The sequence below is a fragment of the Eumetopias jubatus genome, unplaced genomic scaffold (genome assembly GCF_037043125.1).
Source record: "Eumetopias jubatus isolate StellerSeaLion01/CBP00866 unplaced genomic scaffold, mEumJub1_p1.0 scaffold_16, whole genome shotgun sequence".
NCBI lineage: Eukaryota > Metazoa > Chordata > Mammalia > Carnivora > Otariidae > Eumetopias > Eumetopias jubatus.
This window is the reverse complement of record NW_028274822.1, coordinates 14,636,641-14,656,922: the sequence shown is the minus strand read 5'-3', so window position 1 is coordinate 14,656,922 and position 20,282 is coordinate 14,636,641. Positions and strand designations below refer to the sequence as shown.

The 20,282-nt window shown below is 47.9% G+C and overlaps 1 protein-coding gene across 1 annotated transcript in view; it reads right to left on the bottom strand.

The window, feature by feature from the left end:
* The window catches only part of RNF152 (ring finger protein 152), a 69,793-nt gene extending 50,081 nt beyond the window's left edge, over nucleotides 1-19,712 (bottom strand). The window contains exon 1 of the mRNA XM_028102994.1: nucleotides 19,480-19,712. The gene's annotated coding sequence lies outside the window, so the exon portion shown is untranslated. The remainder of the gene's footprint in view (nucleotides 1-19,479) is intronic.
* Between the last annotated feature and the right edge of the window lie 570 nt (nucleotides 19,713-20,282).

Here is a 20,282-nt window from a genome sequence, read left to right as displayed (position 1 = left end):
CAAAAGGAAAAGGAACTGATTTATAATGGATCATCTACGTACCAGCTTCAGACCCCAGACACATCATTTAATTTCTCTGCGCCTGCCTCTGGTTCCCACCTCAGATGGCTGTTCCTATAATTAAGTAAGCTAACATATACATAATACTTAAAACAGCACCTGACACCTTGCAAGGGCTCCACCACGCATCAGTTTTATTAACCTTCACCATGACCTTCTGAAATAAGTACTACTGGTCTCATCTTAAATGAGGACACAGAATGACTTGCTCAGGATCATAAGGCTGATGAATTAGCAGAGGAAGGATGTAGCCCTCAGTCTACCAAGTGACCACAATCCCTGCTGTTTTCAACACAACACAAGGAATGACTCTCTACTGGTAAAACCATGGACACTCTGCAGACCTGTGGGGTGAGATCCCATTGAAGGGGTCCTGTGGTGTGCCGATGGTGGACTATCAGAAGGAAAGCCTGGGCAGCTGGGGTGAGCACGGAATGACTTCTGGAGCATGACCAGAGTTGAACAGCATGGTGTATCCTCTCGGGGTGGTGGTGGACCTAACTCAAGGTCCACCTCTGAACCACAGACCTTGGTCTACCCACTCGCCTCCTTTAGGCTCTGCTTTTCCCGATGATAAAATGGGACATAAAATTTACTTGAGACACTGCAAGCTCCTGACCCCGGAGTTGTTCATGGCAGAAGAGGAAACCTCTTGTGAGGGAAACTCTGTGTAATTTTTAATCTCCAAAATATTCCTGAAAATTCACCTATTTCCATTATGGGTTACAAATCCATAATTAGGCCTCTTTCCTTTCTGGCTTGTTCTACAATTGAAAAGCATTCACTATTCCACTGAAGTGGACATCCCTCAAAATAACCTCATTATTCTAGACTTGCACAATTATGTCACGGATATAATTACTACCATCATGATTCCAGTGGCTATTTGTTGCACCATAATTTCCAGATGAATTTCTGGTGTAGAAATAAAATAGCCACAATAAGATAATTAATTACAACTCTATTATGACTACGGCACAGAGTGACCGAAATTAAAACTCTGAAAGTTTTAGTATTTCATTTTTAATATCCTGTTCATCTTTGTAGCCAGCAAATAATTACTATAAAGATGCTTATTGTTAGTATATTTTGTTTCTAACAGCACTGCTTTCTTGGTACTTTTCCATAACTTCTACTGCAAAGTTTTGAAAGACCACTGTGTCATGATGGTCTGAGTACCACTGCCACTACTAATCAGATTCAGGGTTTTCTTGTTTGTTTGGTTTGGGATTTTTTTTTAAAGATTTTATTTATTTATTTGAGAAAGAGACAGCGTGCAGAGTGAGAGTGAGAGGGCACAAGCAGAGGGAGAAGCAGACTCCCCACTGAGCAGGGAGCCCGACGTGGGGCTCGGTCCCAGGACCCTGGGACCATGACCTGAGCCTAAGGCAAATGCTTAACTGACTGAGCCACCCAGGTGCCCCCAGATGCAGGGTTTGTATGCTCCTTTTGCCCCTTGGGAGCATAATCTTAACCAAGCTACCAAATTTCTTTGGGTCTCAGTTTGCTCACCCCCCCCCAAAAAAATGGGGCTTAAAACAGAACCTACTCCTAAATCATTGTGATAATTAGGTGGGGTAACTTATATAGAGCTTCACAAAATGCTTTGGATTTAGTTACTGCCAAGTAAAGTTAGCAATTACTTCTTTAACTTGTAAATTCAATTCAAAGGTATTCAATATTTAAAATTTTAGGGGCGCCTGGGTGGCTTAGTCGTTAAGCATCTGCCTTCGGCTCAAGTCATGATCCCGGGGTCCTGGGATCGAGCCCCGCATCGGGCTCCTTGCTCAGCGGGAAGCCTGCTTCTCCCTCTCCCACTCCCCCTGCTTGTGTTCCCTCTCTGTGTGTCTCTCACTGTCAAATAAATTTAAAAAATAAAATAAAATAAAATTTTACTCAAGGGGCGCCTGGTTGGCCCAGTAGGTGGAGCATGCGACTCTTGATCTCAGGGTCATGAGTTTGAGCCTCACATTGGGTGTAGAGCCTACTTCAAAAAAAAATAATAAAATAAAACAAAATTTTACTCAAAATGTTGTCGCCTCCATTTGCTTCTTTTTCTGCCAATGTACTAAACTGATTATCCAACAGTCAGTTATGAACATCAGTCCACCTGACACATTCTCTGAAGGAATAAGGTTCCTTTCCAGAACCCAAAGAAAGCAGACTCGTTTTCTGAGACAATGGAACCAGCTAGAACAAAGCACAGGGCAGCAGGCTGGAACTAATCGGCACTGATTATACTACAGTTTTTTGAGGCTGAGGGGCAGAGATTGCATTGGTAAACCTCACAAAAGGAAGATGAAAGCCTCTCCCATCTTCAAAGTATTTCCTAATCTATCTAAACGAGTAGTTTATTCTGTGTATTTGTGACCATTCCTCACACCATGAGTGAATTTTGTCTGATTAATTTAATTTTAGACATACAAAAACTAATTTCAGGCCTCTACTGTTTTACCCATTTGGGGCTCCAAGTATATTTTGGTTCCTGAAAACCTACCCCCAACTTCTTACATGAAATCCAAAGGCCGAACTACAGGGCAATTTGCCCCAATAGTATCCCCTTGCTGCTAGTTTTGTAGCACATTAACTGACCAGAGAGAAGAATCAATCAAGATACTCAATATGTCTCTGGAATAGCGAACCAACATACTTCCCATTACCAATACGAGACTCGGCTACCAAGACGCTATGCCCCCCAAAAGAAAACTTCCTGATGATACGGCCCTTAACCAACAAGTAGCATGAAGATACCACATCCAAGATAGTGCGGGGGATATACAAGTGTTAGATCACTACAGGCTTTGAGGAGATTAAGAGCCAGTTAGAGATAGAAGATAACCGGTTACAACAACATTTACTGGTGAAAAGAAAAAAAAAATAAGCCAGGTCCCTAGATGCAAAGATGCATAAAGGTAGGCACGGCCCTCACGCAAGCCACATCCATCATCACTCAGCAGCCGGCCACCCCGGGGCCCCGCGCTAGGTCTGCAAGATGGAGGAGGCAGCAGGGGCCCCACGCTAGGTCTGCAAGATGGAGGAGGCAGCAAAGGTCCCCTTCCCCCGCAATCATCAGGGATTCAGAGACGGGCCTTGGGCACGGTACCAGAGAAAGAGTTAGGATTTGAACTGAGGGGTGGAGGAAGAAAAAAAAAGGCAGGCATCCTCAAGGAGGCCATAGGAGGAAGGCAGACCAGCCCGAGCATGCCCAGGGGCTGATGAGATAGAAATACCATGGCCAGTTCGGGTGAGCAGAGCTGCAAAATAATCTCAAATGTTTTAAATCTAGGAGAAATCATAATCAATCTGGGGAGAATAAATATAAATTTAGCTCCACTATAACATGAAGTCACACATTACCTTTTAGTTTTCAATACATGCAAGTGTCCTATGCTCCAGGAAACAAATGTGTTTTCCTCATTCCTGCCTCCCTTTTGATCTATGTCCTTTCGCAGAAAGCTCTCAGACACTCTCTCTCCCCTCCCTGGCAACATGGTTCAACCTCGGACTCACAACGGCTGTCTGGATGTGGATACAGCTCTGTCCTCTCTTCCGAATGCCATTTCCAAAGAGAATTCTGGATTTCTTCCAAATCTGGCCTTTTCCACATCATTTTATATTTGTTACTGTTATTCACCCCGTAACCCAGACATGAAAACCTGTTTATCTCCCACCTCTCATTCCACTGGTCTCCAAAATTCCACTAATTTTGTCTCTGAAATGTCTCTTGTATTCACGCATCCTTTCTATTCCTGTGGCCTGCCTCCTGGGGTGCAGGTCTTCACTACATCTTCTCTGGACCCCAACTGGTCTCCCCACCTCTGTCCTTCCCCATCCATATTGACTGCTGCCAGATTAAGCTCCCAAAAGCACAGCTTCCTACCCACATGCTCCCCATCCCCAAACCATCAATGACTTCCTGCCAAATAAATCCCCAAGGCCCCCTCCCCACCAGCTATTCTAATCCTTTCCCTCTCAGTGTGGCTTGCCTGCTCCACAGTCCTAAAGCATTGTAGTCATAAAGCATTATTTGTTGTCCGGAAGACAAGATCCACCCTCCCCTAGCACCTTGCTGCTGCTGGAATGCCACTCCCCTGCCCACGTGGCCAGACTACTCCCTACGCTTCAAGAGCATGGCCGGCCGAATGCTACCTTCTTGCATGAAGCCATCTTAAATCCTTCAGCAGGAAGTAATCTCTCCCCTCCGAACCCTAGTACCACTTCATCCGCTACCAGCTGGCATGTGAGTTCCTTGTGTGCATGTGTTCTCACTCCTACCAAGGTGACCTCCTAAAGGAGCAGCTCTGTGGGAAAATAATCTAACCAATGTGCTAAGGTAGTACTTCCTTAGGAGGAAGCACTGTGCCAAGAGTTATGGAAGACCCAAGAGCATCAGTTGACAGCTAAATTGGGAAATTATGCTCAAACAATGCAAAAATAAAGCAGTAGTATCAGTAACTCTTTTTAACCATCATATACAGATGTTCACCGAATTCATGAAAATATAGAACATCTCAGAGAAAAGGAGTCTCCTGAACAGAATGAAGAATCTGAGGCAGCATACTGATACATCATAGCCTCAACTCTGGAGCCATTTGGGGCTGAGTTCTAATCCAAGCTCCGGCATTTACTCACTTTGTGACCTTGAGCAAGTCATTTGGCCTCAAGTTCTTATAAAGAGACAAATTAAAATGGAGATATTAAAAGTACCTTCCCCTTCAGACTGTAGTGAGAATTATGCACGCACTATGCTTAAAAGCACTTAGAGCCTGGCATATAACTAGTCCTATCCGTGTTCGCTAGTCTGACTAGGGTGCAAATGTTCTATATGGGGGAAAAAAAAACCACAAGAATCACCTATTTGGTAGTTAAGATGCCTAGCAGGACTTTCACTAGAAAGGAAGACTTTACCATCTTAAAATCGTCAATCCACCTCGGCTCGACATCCTGACTGACTGGTAGGGTCTCTGGCTGACTGACAGGTAGGGTGAAATTCACCAGGGGTGGATCTTGTACCGCGGACCAAAAGCTGTGCAAACAGAGCGGGCCCGTCGGCCACTGAATCAGACACAAAGCCTTCAGCCGTCGAAGGGCTCACCCACAAACAGCCGCTGTCTCCCACAAACAACCCCGCTGGCCAGGTGGGGGCCAAATGAAACCGTCTGACTTACGCATTTTGGTCCGTGGCTCTGTGTAGAGACAACCACAGATACAATTAATTGCTGCACAAGAACTCCAGAACTAGGCACTGAATTTGGTCTGATAAGCAAGGTTTCGGGGTCAGATTTTTAAAGGACACTAATCCACAGCATCCAGCTGGACTATGCAAATAAGAGTCTGTTTCAAGGCCCATCACATCATACGGTGACTTATTAATTACTGGTGACTGTAGGGTATCAACATCTGTCATTTTCCCCCCAAAATGTTAAAACACATTATACATAAATTGCCACAAATAAACAACCTGAGCCTGGACCACGGGCGCATATTCCCACACAGTGAAGTGAAACCTGCAAGGGCATTTGATGTTTTATTACTTTTTACTAAAATTATTTATAGCAAAAGTGCCTGTTATTCACATGTCAGAATTACCAGAGTGGTGGAATCACAAATTCACATTTCTCCTCGTCTTAGTTTCTGACAAAAATCTAGAAATTAACAGAATTATAGCACTAAGGCTGATGCCTTACAAGAACAAACAGAAATATCTATCCCTTTCTCCATGGTTGGAAGATCTGTTTTTACTTATGACCTGGAATCCTGCCACGACTGCTTCAACGAGATCTCTTTATCCAAATGTCAGGGAAGGTGAGGCAGGGGAGACTGACGGCCAGAAAAAATACCCCCAAATCTCACTGGCCTAAAGCCACACATGGTTTAACCTCTTCTTCACGCCGCATTCCAGTTCCGCTTGGCGAGGGAGGTTCTGCTCCACACAGTCATTCAGGCTTCTCCCATCCTGTGGCTCCATCATAGCCCAGGGCTTCACAGTTCGCCCCCCAGCCCCCCTGCAGCTGGCCAGCAGACCACAAAGAGAGCAAATGTGGAAAAGGCACTCCCACCCTTAGCCGCCTCGCATTCCCACACACAACCCGTTGGTGAGAATCGGTCACATGCCCCGCCCACCCCCACATGTGGAAAGTAGTCTAGTACAATGGTTGTCAGCAGGAGGCAACTGTGACTCCCAGGAGACACTGACAATGTCTGGGGACATCTTCACTTATCACAACGAGGCAACTGGCATCTAGCGGGTGGGGTCCAGGCATGCTACCCAACACCCCACGGTGCACAGGTCAGTCTCCCCACAACAAAGAATCATCCAGTCCCAAACGTCAACAATGCTGAGATTCTGCTAAGCATCTAGCCACTCACCACCATCATATGACCTGTCAATGCTCAGGTCTACCACCATCTGTCACGAAGATACACTCTAATCAATCCCAAGGAATCCATATTTGAAGTTTGTTCATTCATTCCCTCGTTTGTTCCTCCATCCACTCGTCCAAACTCCTGAACAAGACAAGGTCCCTGCACTCAGAGAATTCTCAAGGGGAGCACGGCGGCAACCACATACAGAACCATCACACACGGAGGGAAGTGGGATCAAAAAGGAAGAACTGGAAGGGACACTAATTCTTCTGGAGGAAGCTGGAGGAGGATCCATAAAGCAGATGGCCTGGGAAGGAAGTCTTAAGGTACAGCCTTATAGCTTTCCATCAGAACAAGGTGTTTTTGTGGGAAGGGGGACAAGGAAGACAGGAAGAAAAGGCACCCCAGGAAGAGGGAACTACGTGAACAAAGGAATGGCCATATGAGAGGACAGGACTTCTTCCGCTTTTGGAATGGGGCAGAACAGTAACTAGGGGAGGAGGGTCCACCCACCAACAGCCATTGCAAGAGATACTTTTTGTTCAAACAATATTTTTTAGTAGTGTATTCATGAAAGTCATAAGTGCCCAGCTACACACGCTGGCTTTCAGTCAAGTGGCCCTTCAAGAAACAATTCCCATCACCCAACTACATAGAAATGTGTGTTAGCACAGGGCAAAGCTCAGATAATAGTTGGAAATCTCACTGCAAATTTCCCAGCAGAACTCCTCACTGACGCTTTCAAGCCATGAGGCCTCAAAGTCAGCATCAAACTGATTCAGGGAGATGCGGACCAAAATCATCCATCTCTGTTCCCAGAGACAGAAGAGTACAGGAGTCCGACCACTTCCTGAGTTATATGACACCGAACCCATTTTTTTAAAAAGGCGTTACTGCTTTTTTCAATCCCGAATCCCAGCCGTGGATGTGGCTCCCAGGCTGGGGTTAAGTGCACAGACCGCACGGGCTCATATCCCCGGGCCTCTGGCATAAACTCGCCGTGTGTCCTTGGGCAAGTCCCCTAACTTTTCAGGATCCACTGCCTCTCAGATAACACGCTTAAAGCAGTTAGCCCTGAGCCTGAAGCATATAATACACATTATCTGTTATCTCTGTACTAGAGTTATCTCCCCCATTCCCCCCAGAAATACACTGTGGAATCCAACAGTTTGGGAAGGAAAACATCTGATAAGCTTCCATGTCATTTTGTAAAACATGCATTATTAATAACAACGTCAATTTGCTTCAGGCAAGATGCTTTTAATTACGAAGTCAATACCATCATGTAAACAACAGTTGTTCTTAATGTTGAAGCTAAACTAAAATTGAGTCTAAAAAATACCACCCTCCTACACCACTATTTACCCCATTATTCGCTCAACTCACTTTTCCTCCCTCCAACTGTTGGTACCGCACCCTCTTTTTCTCATTTTCGCTGTGATCTGCTCTGGGGAAACAAAGTGTATTTAGCTGTTAAGTACTATAGATTATATCGAACGACACCAGTCACCTAGCACTAAAAAGCCTCATAAAAGGAAGAAATTTGTTTCTTCACAAGTCGGAATCTCAAAGGAGAAGTTAAACCCAGGGAAGTGGACTCCAGAACCCAGAGGAGCGTCAGCCCATGCCCAGCGGCCTCCTCCTCCGCCCCACTTCTGGGGTGTCCTAGGTGATCACACGGGAAGCCCCAGTCACCTGTACTTACAGTGGCCACAGAGTCTAACGGAGCTGCCCTTTGCAGTAAGCCAAGGACAAGGAACAAAATGAACACCAAGGCGAACGGACGACCGAGGCTGACTCCCATTTACGCCTCAAAATTGATTATCACTGCCCTCCTAATTTACAAGGAATTCTAAGTCGTCTGGACAGCATCTCTTTTTCAATTTCCATCCCAGACTGGCCTTGATTCCAGAGAATGTTATTTTAAGGAGCACATTAAAGAGAAGGTTTGGCACCTCCACGGACAGGTTCCACAAATAAGATGTAGCAAATCTGGGGTAAAACCTCACATATTCTTTTTAACTTCTTGGTGAAGACATTTTTTCTCGCAAATCAAAGAACTTCTTGCTGGGAAGAATGACTGCCCTAAGAGCCAATTCTCAAACACCTCGTTTATCGCATAAACTCAAGGTGTGTGAACGATTCATTTTGGAGAGCTCTGACTCTGCTGCTGGGAAAAAAACAAAATAAACGTGTGATTCTGTAAAAAAAACACAAAAAACAAAACCCAAAAAAACCCACTAACTCTTTCAGCTAATATTTAGTATTTGTGTATAGAAATAAGGGCAATTTATAAAGTGAATTCTGCTGTCCCCCTTCCCTAAACAAGCCATTTACCTTTTCCTCAGGTGAAGCAACAGGCCCTGGAGAAATCTGGCTTATCAGGAACCGAAATGAGTATGATTTCTCAGTATGCATGGTGATTACTCAGGAATCTGAGCTGAAAGAGTGACGTAAATGTCTAGCAATTGCCCCCAAGTGCTCTGTGCTTGGGGTTTGCAGAGCTAGCAAACTAATTACTGTTTCTGGCAATTTGCTGCAGGTCCTAACATCCCCAGATAAATAGTTACACTTCCCAAAAAGAAACAGAACACAAAGGGTTATCATTGGAGGCATCAGCTAAAGACCAGAAAAATCTGTGGCTTATCCTGGGGCCTTATCAGTTGCCATCAATCCCATGTGTTAGTAATGGAGACTCAGAAAGAGGGAGTGCAGGCCAATTGGAGCCCGGGCCCCAGACATCTCCACTCGGGAGTATGGGGCTAGGCCTGCTTCCCTTCCCAACCCCCACTTGGAATGAACAGACTCATCAGGAAATTGCACCCTTAACTCGAGGAGGAAAGCACTGGGCAGTGTGTACACAAGCACTCGATCACACAACCGTTATGTTCACAACACGTGCGCGTTCCAGAAGCATCCTAGCTGCAAACAAAAGACAAGGCATCAGCCGGTGTCACGTGGTTCCACCAAGAAAAACAACAACAACAACAAAACAGTCAAGAAAAGCCTAAGCTGATAGATAAATAAATACACTCCGGATAGCACAACCAGGAACCCAGAACAGAGAGAGGGCCATGCATTTGCAAGGTAGCCACCCAAGGGCCCAGCCTGAAATCCTGCAACGATCAGCAACCCGGCCCTGAACTGGAACCCAGCTCTCAAAGTTATTCCTCAAGATTAAATTCCACCATTCCTTCAACAGCTGTCTATTGAGTGTCTACTGTGTACCAAACCCTGTGCAAAAGCCCTTCCAGGCACAGCAAATAGTACGGCTTAAGGAGCAATTTTAAAAGATCCCACCAACTTTACAGTCCTGTTGTATAGTCTAGTGGCCTTTCTTGCCTATGCTCAAGAGATCTCTTCTTTAATAAAAAGAACAACAATCATAAAGATCCTATTCCAAAAAGCATATTCATAAAGAAAAGGATTGACAAAGCCAACTGCCTTCTGCAGGCTTATCCAGCCCTGTTCTCTCCTGCCTCTTTTCTGAGGACGGCTGCCTCTCCATCCATGTGAAATGTCCACAAAGCCTGCTTCAGGGGCCAAAAAAAACAATCCCAGAACTCAGGACCCCTGAGTAGGGTGACCAACTGATGCTAGGTTTCCTGGGACCATTCTGGTTTTAAGACAGAAAGTCCCTCCACCCAGGTATCCTCTTAGTCTTGGACATGCTGAGTCAGTGGGTCATCCTACCCGCCAAGAAAGCAGACCCTGCAAACCCGACGCTTGCCCAGCCTGGGAGGAGGGAGGCTGGTGCCCTGGAAGGAAGGCCTGATTGCTTGCAGGCTGTCCCAGAGCCTCTCGGGTTGCTCCAGCTGCCTCCTGAGAAGGCCTATCATCTTAAACTCCACACCATTCAAGCAAAGCTTTAGAAAGACTCTCCAGTGACAAGACTCCGATGACATGGCATACAAAGCAAGTCCTCATAAAAACGCCAACGGCCGTAGTTCTTTAGATGTGGTTCTCTTCGTGGCTAGTTAAAGAGCTTCTTCAGTGTAGAGCACAACTATTCACCCCGAGATTTCCAGATTTCACCACCACAACTGGTGGATGGTAGATGCTGAATAAAAGGGACACTAATAATAGCCACCACGATGCAGCATTTACAATGCACAGGGCAACACGTTAAGCACCTTATGTAAATGATCTAACTTACTCTCAAGTAACTCAGTGAGGTTGTCCACCACTTTCCAGGTGAAGCAACCAAAGCTCAGTCAGACCTTATTTACTCAAGCTCATTATGGCAGAGCCAACACTTGAACCCAAACCCATCTTGCTTTAAAAATTCCAGGTTTTTAATCACTCAACGGAGTTAGGATCAGGTAAGACGAGTATGTATGGTAACAGATCAAGAATTGAGAGAGAAGAGTATCAGATACATTTCTTTTATTCTGTCCCCTTTCAGCTCTGCCACTAAAAAAAAAAAAAGGCAGAAAACCAAATTAATTACAAGTTAAGTTTGTACATTAAGCTAAGGGAAGGCAAGGGTTTTACTCAGAATTGTGCAGAATTGTGCCTAGCAAACAGTAGGCACAATTTAATATATACAATTTAACATATACAATTTAATATATACAATATACAATTTTATACCTAATACAGGGTTTGAGACATTGGTTCTCAGTATTTCAAATGCTATTTTACCCATCACCAGAGGTGAATAGATGGATTCCCACCTTAGGTTTCTCAAGTGTTAAGATGATGGAGTAGGACCAGATGGACAAGTACTTACCCTGGATAAAGATGGCTCTCTACCTGGATGGTTGAATTAGCTATCACTCCCTTACAATGACCATGATCCTTATGTCGCATACAACAAAGGGCCAAATTCTCCAGGCGAGGTACAGCGATCTATCCACATTCTCTCCAACCACTTTTAACCTCATATTAACCTGAAAGGAAGCAATTTACAAACCTACCCCAGAGCCATACAACTGGAAAAGAGTATCACACCAAATACTTTGTTTTTGAGACATTGAGCTCAGCTCCATTCATTAGCCCTCAAACTGAGAACATTATTTTGATGTTAACGTACCCGTGGCCATTTTCTCCAAGCAGCTAAAAACATTTCCTCTTTCCTAATAACGCTATCCGTAATGATCAAGCATTCCAAGGGTTAGGGTTTCTATCCTGGGAACCAGTACTCCAAAATCAAAAGAGGTAGAGCAAACCAGATGTCTGCTGTTGTTTTGGAAGAAGCAGACAAACAGAAGATGAAAAACAGACTACCAATAACAATTCATCTTGTTAGAATGTTCACTTCCCAACTACTGAAATGCACACTGAAGCCTGGCAACTCTAATTTGATTCAATACTTAATCATTATTAATGCAAGTAGGGGAAGCTCTTAAAAATACGTTTCCCTCGGGGTGCCTGGGTGGGTTCCATCAGTTGGGCATCCAGTTCTTGGTTTCAGCTCAGGTCATGGTCTTGGGGTCCTGGGATCGAGCCCTGTGTCGGGCTCTGCACTCAGCGGGCGGTGAACTTCTCCCTCTCCCTCTGCTCCTCCCCCACCCCACTCATGCTCGGGCTCTCTCTCGCTCAAATAAATAAATAAATAAAATCCGGGGGGAAAAAAGTTTCCTTCTTCTTAACTTCCTTTAAGTCTAAGGCCAAAAGCATCTGTAATTCCTTTATCAGTAGGTCAAAATCATTTCTGTGCTGTCAAAGATTCATCAATGATTGAGTATTTATTGAGCCCTTCTGTTGTACAAACACAGTGCGGAATACAAAACAGGTTCAGACCTCATCCAGTATTCATCTCTAAGGAGCCTGCAAGAGAAATGAGCTCTTGCTGGTTTCAGTCCCTACATCCACCAGCTCCAAGGCCCCCTTGGAGGAAACTGTATCCCTCACCCTCTCCCCCAGCTGAGCAGTGACTGGAAAAGTCCCATTCACATCCTGGGACATCTTTTCAGTGTATCACCCTTTATCTGAACTAGCTTGAGTGGGTTTCTGTTCTTTGCAATTAAAAAGAAAGAAAAAGACGGGCGCCTGGGTGGCTCAGTCGGTTAAGCATCTGCCCTCCCCGCAGGTCATGATCCCAGGGTTCTGGGATCGAGCCCCGAGTCGCACTGTGGCATCGGGGGTCCCTGCTTAGTGTGGAGTCGGCTTCTCCTTCTGCCCCTCCCCCTGCTCATGCTCTCTCTGGATCTCTGTCACTCTCTCTCAAATAAGAAAGAAAGAAAGAGAGAGAGAGAGAGAGAGAGAGAAAGAAAGAAGAAAGAAAGAAAGAATCAAGAAAGAAAGAAAGAAAGAAAGAGAAAGAAAGAAAGAAAGAAAGAAAGAAAGAGAAAGAAAGAGAAAGAAAGAAAAAGAAAGAAAGAAAGAAAGAAAGAAAGAAAGAAAGAAAGAAAGAAAGAGAAAGAAAGAAAGAAAGACAAAGAAAGAGACCACTCAATCTTAGGTGATAATACAAGACCATCTATGATAAGTGCCCTTTGTAGAATGAATGAATGTTGAACAAAATGAGAGATGAAGGTAATTTTACCAGAGAACTTGGGAGGAGTGAAGAAGGATTGCTATGGGCTAAAGTGACAGAGTTAAATTTTTTAGAAGAGTTGTAAGAACCAAGTCACACCTTGACTGACGGAGTAGAGGGAGAGGACATTGTAGGCCACAGAATATTCCAGAATTTTAAACAGGTATGCAGAGCATTTCTGGGGACTTGTGGGTTCACCATCCAGTGTTTTAAAGTCAGGCAGAGCAAAAGTCAGGGATAGACACGAAGTCTGGGTCTAGGTGGGGAAAACCTTAAGAGGGAAGACTAAAAAATATGAACTTCATCCCCAAAGACAGAAGCCACTGACAAGTATTAAGCAAGGGAATGAGCGCTTAAAATGGCCTACTGTCCTAAGGGTATCAGCATTTTGTCATATGGATTGGGGTGGGAAAACCAGGAGGTAAGGGTACCCACTCTCACAGTCCAGAGAGAAATAAAGTCCTCAGGTGGGAGACGGCGGTGAGGAAAGACATTAAGGGAGACAGGAACTGTCACTAAGGAGGGACAGTTCATCTGTTAATCAGCAGAATCAGCAGAATCCCAACATTCATAAGAACGTTCCCCATTTCCACGGTATCTGTCAAAACTTTTGCCAAAATCTCATCAATGACTGTAGAACCTCAGTGAGGAGTGTACTAAATGTGCCTTTCTGGATTCATAAACGGAAAGGGAGGCAGGAAAGTTACATTTCCTTGGGAGGTAGGTCGGAGGGACTAGAGAGAAAGCACGGGCACGGAACATGGCGCCCCAAGACCCCACTTCATCATGTCTTTGCCCCTCCCAGCCGCATTCGGTCAATACCTTCCCTGCATGAAGCCTGGTAGCCCAGGAAGCCTGCATGATGTCAGAACAAGTTTTAGCAGGCAGGATGTTCGCAGTGAGCTTTACGTATGTGGGGATGAACAAATCCAGGGGCAAATAAGACATCCTGCCGTACTCACGCCCTCTGCTCCCAGCAGATCACAAGGAGCCCCCACAATTCTACAAAAAATGTACTCCGGGCCTCAGCAGCCATAGAGGGCCTCGGCCGGAAAACCACGGGCTTCAAGGGCCACCCAAAGGAGAAACAAGTCACACACACAGCCGCTGGCCTCAGGTCTTCCCATGACAGCAAGCCAACCAGAAATACAAAATCCTTAAACATAAAACGAGTACTTAATCCAAATGGTGATTTCAGTCACTTAGGCGGACTCCTGGAACACCAGGCAGCTCACAAAGTCAGGAGGGAAGGAGCCGGAAAACCCACACCTTCCTCCCTTCCGGCTTTCTGGACATTTCGACGACGCCTGGGGCCAGGCACCACCTTCACTCCACAAGTGTCCTCTACCTGGTCAGCCGACTAATTATGAAACTAATTAAGTGGTGGGCACTCAGAGGCCAAACAAAACACAGAAATGTCTTTTGGAGCTTCCAAGTATATTTCGAGACTAGTCCCTCAGGGCATCATTTTCCCTCTTGCCCGGTCTGCGCCTCGCCCTCAGCCCAACCGCACGCACCCTGATCCTTCCCTGGAGGTCGTGGACGGGCTATATTTGGCTCTCCCTGCCGGCTTCTCAGCCACTCATTTCCCACTTTCCCTCCCTTTGGGTGCAGTGTTTTGTCACTCAGGGGAAGCAGAGGGCAGCCTCTGCAGTCTTCGGCTAACACTGATGTCCCCTAGTCACTGTGACTCAGGGGCCAGCTGTCATTTCACCATATCACCTGTCTAAGGGAGAGCTTTTTTTATAAAAATGACTTCAGCGAGCGAGGTGATTACTGAGCCAGAAGCAACACTATTTTGTTAAATTCCACGCTTATGCCGAAGGTACTTCTCAGATCCTAAAAATTCTAACCCATGCACGCATTTATCACAACACGAACAAAGATATTTGAGGAACCAGCACTTCCGACAGCAAAATCTCTCTCCAGGCCACCAACTACTTAATCCGCCACCCCTTGCAATGCCTATTCCTCGGCATCCAACTATTTTTAGGGACAATGCAACAAGGCAGGCTTTAAAACTTAACCCGCCTCCTTGTCCACATGGTTGCTGATGGTAGCACGAATGTCCCAGAACTCTCTGGGTGTTCTGCTGGTCCCGTGACCAGAAAACGCCACTTGTCCAAAGTGCTTTTTCTAAACATCAGAGTAATGAGGGGGTGGCCCAAGGCCACCCTACACACATTCCTGCCCCCTTGATGTCTTCTCTGGGGCCCTGCAATCTTTGCTGTGGGAGGCCACCCCCTTTGCCACTCCTTTCTTACCCCAGGCTGTCCAAACAAACTCAGGAAGTCTTAGATAAGAAGCAGATGGTGAAGGAGAGAAAGTCTGTAAGTAACAGCTCTCTGTTACATAATGCTAAGCACAGAACCTCCTAGAACTAGCCCTAGAACCATCTCCTGGCCTACCACGTCAGAATAAACAACTACTCAAAACAGGCAACAAGAGAGAACATTATAATGTTTTTTTATTTGATGGTCAGTGTACAATCGTATTAGCAAATAGAATACCAACACATCAGTAAATACCATGTGGGGGTAGGACCAGATTCTTTAAGATAGTTATCATTCTTTCAAGTGATACTTGTGTAACACCCAATGTCTACAAAGCATGAGCCAGCCCCACAGGAAGACACTTTGTAACCTCATCTGGGCCACATTACCTGTGGAAGTCATTGGTGATCACTCACCTGTATCGATTTCCCCCTTTTTCAGGACAAGAGATACTTGAATTATGGTTTCAATGGGGTCCTAGCACTAGTTCTGGCCAAAGCAATGTAAGTCACTTCTGCGCCCAATCATGTCATTAATACAGCAAGATCCTCTAGTTTCCTTTCCAGTGCTGCACACTCAAGATCACACCTCCATCAGTTTGGGTCTTCGGGTGACCACGACAAGCAGGGCCTACCTGATGACCACACCGGGCACACAGCATGGGAAAGAAAGAAACTGTGTTTAGCCACTGAGATTTGGAGGTGATTTCTTACTGCAGCACAACCTAACCTAAATTGCCAATAACATCGCTGCTTTAAAAAAGAGAGAAACCTGCAAAAGTTCCTGTCCCCCATCTGTTTTCTAAATCAGATAATACCCAAAAAGCAGAGTTTGTTTCAAAACTCAAGTAATTCTGTCCAATGTAGACGGTGCAGACAGGATAGACAGGTTCAAGCAACTCTGAGGGGATAAGGAATGAAACAGAATGACCTTTCAACAACAGTGAAATCTAAACATTCGTGTGGAATTCAGCTGCAGAGTTTAAAGCCTACGAAGAAAAGGTCACCTTCTGACAACAGGTCCAGTCACTTAGGAAGTAGTGATCTCCCCAATGAAAGAGGCATTCAATGACCATATGCTCCTCCCTCAGAAGTCCAGTACCACCCTTTGTTCCTCTCTCTCTGGCTTCCACTGAACTTAATTAGAATCAGGTCTTCCATAAGCTCCCCGAAGGTGGTTCATCTTTATGTCTCCAGACAACACCCCCCGCCCCTTGGCATTTTTCACAAAACCTATTATTTATCAGGTGCTTGATAAACATCTGCTGAATGAATTAAAGGAACACTGTAGAAAGGACTTGGGCACTGGAGACAAAGGTTGGTCTAAAAACCCTCCAGGGCACACCCCCCCCACCCACCCACCCACAGCTAAACACACTACTGCAGACCTCTGGGGGTGGGGAGCCTCCACCTAAAAAAAAAACAAAATAAGCATCAATACAACACTTTATTATGATTTATTCCTGCACACCGTTTAAAACCACAGTGAAACCGAACACTGCACTGTGGCTATCTTTGTTCTTGGACGTGCATTTACATGTGCAGGCAGCGTTTTCCCATGTGGAATTTTGCGTGTGAGGTATTTATTTTTTCTATTAAAAAAAAACCACACCCTTTGTTTCTATTGCATTATTACACTCCTTATTATCCCATCACGTGGCTTTCCCTCTTGCAGGAACACAGCAACACACCCTGCGTTATTGCTGACATAAAATTTACTTGTCAGAATCCCTCTGTCCTAGCACCATCACAAATCTGATCTTCCCGAAGCGGTGGCCTTTGTTCGAGCTGGGACCCGATACCTCCTTTACTTCTCCTGGTGACTCCTGGATGCTCTGAGGAGAAGGATACATGCCAGTGTCACTTAGGTTTTCTTAAAGTCACCTTTCAGAACTACCCTAGAGGTGAATGACAAATCCTTCAAGTTTTTAAATTTTATTTTTCAAGGTATGGTGGGGGGGGAGGGGAATGGTGGTGAGAGAATCTGCCACAGACCCTGCGCAGCTGTTGCTGCAGGAGCACCAGGAGCCTCTGGCCCTCAGCAATGCCTTCTTCCCACAAGATGAACCTTGAGTCCACCTCCATAACCATTCTTATTCTCTGCTCCTCGTGCAGGATGCCAGGACTCTGCCCTCTAGGAGACAATGCCAATGCCAAGGTGATCTGACATGTCTGAAGGTGACATTTCCATTGAGCCCCGTCCAGAGAACCCCAGATTTCGTTAGGTTGACATCAAAACAGAACTATCCTTGGAAAGAAAGGAACAGGCCAGAGTTTTTGGAAAAGAACCAACAACCTAAAGATAAAATGCAGCCTGAGAGCCTAATGGTTCATGGCTATTTACATGGAAACTTAACCAAAGCACCATTTCTCTGTTCTCTTTCTGGTCCCCCAACGGCCCTCCGTTCCACCTCCCAGGAACTTACTGCTGGCATGTCCCTCCTGATATTGCAAATACTATTACAATGAAGGCTTGCAGGAGAGACATTATTTTGTAAGAAGGTTACTACATTTGACCAATGCCCTAATTGAGCACTGGTCAAATTTACAATCGGCCTTACAATGATACCTTTTCAACATGCGATACCCATGAACAGACTGAAGCCAAAATATATTACTACACATAAGAAAGCAGGCATATATCCAAACCCCACGTTCAGATACAATTGCCTATGTACTGAATACATCAAAATTCCCATCAATGGAAATCCGGTGGAATTGATTCAACCCCAAAGGCGCCCTGCCCTCAACGACTTCTTCCAAAGGAAGGTTTCAAGTCATTTGCAATTTCTTTCTCAGAACCAGGAGTTATCAGCAGCCCCCCACGGCTCCTCCACACAGACAGTAAAGGAATGGTGTGATGCAGAAACCACCCAAACAGCCCCGTGCAAACACTGTTGGCCCAAATGACCCAGAGACACCCAGGCGGCTACCCAGACTGCTGGGGGTTACCTGAATCTGTCACCGAGTCCCTTTCACCCCCTTCCGCGTGATGACATCAAGTGGAAACGGTACGCGTTTGGGAGGCAAGAGGCTGACAAGCAGGAAGCACAATTGAGCCTGAGCTTTGTTCAGCCTGCAGTGAAATACACGCAGGAAGGGTTAGACTCGCGCAGCAGAGAAAGAAATCCAAGCACCCTCCCCGGCCGGCGGCGGTGGAGCGGGTGCGCGGGGAGGTGGAGGGAGGCGGCGGAGGTGTGGAGAGCCGCCCGGCCGCGGAGGGGGGCGTAACGCTTCCTAATTGTCTCTATAGAATAAATAACCCCTCCCCCCCACTCCGTTGCAGTCTCCCCCGCCCCCAAGTTCTCCTCGTGTGGTAGAGCTTGCACCAGCAACTGTATGTAACCCCTCAAAAAGAAAGAAACACCAGAAGGTTGTAGAATAATATCTCGGAGCAAAGACACACTAGCAAAATATACTAGTAAACCGGGTTATCAGGGAATGCGGGGCGCCGGGTCACCCGCCCAGACACACCAGCGCTGCATTCGCGAGCATCCTCTCCCTCGCCCCTGTCCGCCACCTCAAGTCCCTGTCACTGTTTTGCCGATTTCTCTACTCTTTCCAAAACCGTGCAGCGCTCCCCCCGCCCCACCCCCACCCTAGGCGGGATCGGGGACCGCCGCCTAGCGTGCAGCGTCCCACGCGTCCAGCCGGCTTTGTCCTGCCGCTGCCCTTCCAGGAGCAAGCGCCCCAGGCACGTGGGTCCGCACAAAAGACCCCCCAACATCTGGCCTGCCACGGCTCCCTCTCCTCCCGGGGCCGCGGAGTGGCGCGCGAGGGCAACTTCTGGGGGTGGGGACCTTGCCCGACAAGGAGCTTGCTAAGGGGACCGTCCCGGGTGCGTGCGGGGTGGGGGCGCAGCTGGGGCGCGCGCGCACGTGCACCCTCCGAGGTGCGCGCGGCGCGGGCGCGGGCGCGAGACGCGCTCCCTCGGACTGGAGCTCCAGGGGGCATCCGAGGACTCGGCGGAGCCGCCGACAGCGCCGTTCCCCCGCCCCAGCCGCCTGCCCAACTCCGCCAGCGCTCCGGAGAAACGCAACTCCAGGGAGCCCCCTTCCCCGCTGCCTCGGGACCGCCCCGCTGTGCCCCGCACTCCACTCCCCGGGACCGCTGCGGCCCGCCACCCCCATCCGCTGCCCAAAAGGAGCCCCCCTACACACCAGGCGGCGGCTCCCCTTCGCCGCTTCCCTGGCTCCGGGCTCGGCCGCCGTGGGGGCGAAGGCATCCCACCCTTCGCGCCCCTCTCGCCGCCCCCGACCCGGGAGGGGCAGAGCAGAAAAACAAACCGAAAGTCACCGACCTCTCTCTGCAGCGGGCTAGGGCGCTACCTACAGAGGCGGCGGCGGCAGCATCGCGGGATGGTCCCGGCGCGCCCGCCACCCGCTCGGCCAGACGCGCGGGGCGGGCTGCGGGGCGGGCGCGGGGAGCGCGGCGTCGGTGCCTGCAGCCCCGGCTCCCGGCTCGGCCCTTCGGGAGGCGCCCCACCTGCCCGCCGCCCTCGGCGCTCCCGGTCGGACACCGCCGCCAGGCGCTCGGCTCCGAGCGGGAGCTTTTTGTGTCACCGCCCAGACTAAGGCACCGAAGCGGGGTGGGGGCGGGAGGCCGGGCTCCGCTCCCCGCGGCACCGCCCCTCCCCGGCGGCTCCACCTCCTCCAACCCCCCCCCCCCCCGGCGCCCCAACGGCGGCTCGTCCTGGACGTCCGTCTGTCGGTCCGGAATCGCACACCCAGCCCCCGAGTGAGGAGCTGCCCACCCTGACCCGCGCGCTCCCTAGGCCGTGCCCCAAGTGCCCAGCCTGGGCCGGGACCTCGACATTGTCTCTGCACCGCGCGCTGGTTGGCGGGGGGCGGGGGGCGGGGGGGGGCGGGGGGGGCGGAACCTGAGCAGCGATCAGGTGTGAGACGGGACCAGCGTTCAGCCGGCAGCAGGGCAGGGCTGGGGTGGGGGTCGACGCTGGCGGGGACCAGCGTACGGCTTTGCGACCGGAGGACCAAACCAGGGAGTTGATATTGTCGCGTTTCCAGAAACTGCCCTGGCATCCGCGTCGCCGCAGATACTTTTTGGCTGCCCCTGAAAGTTCACGTAATCCAAGCAGGGAGCGGT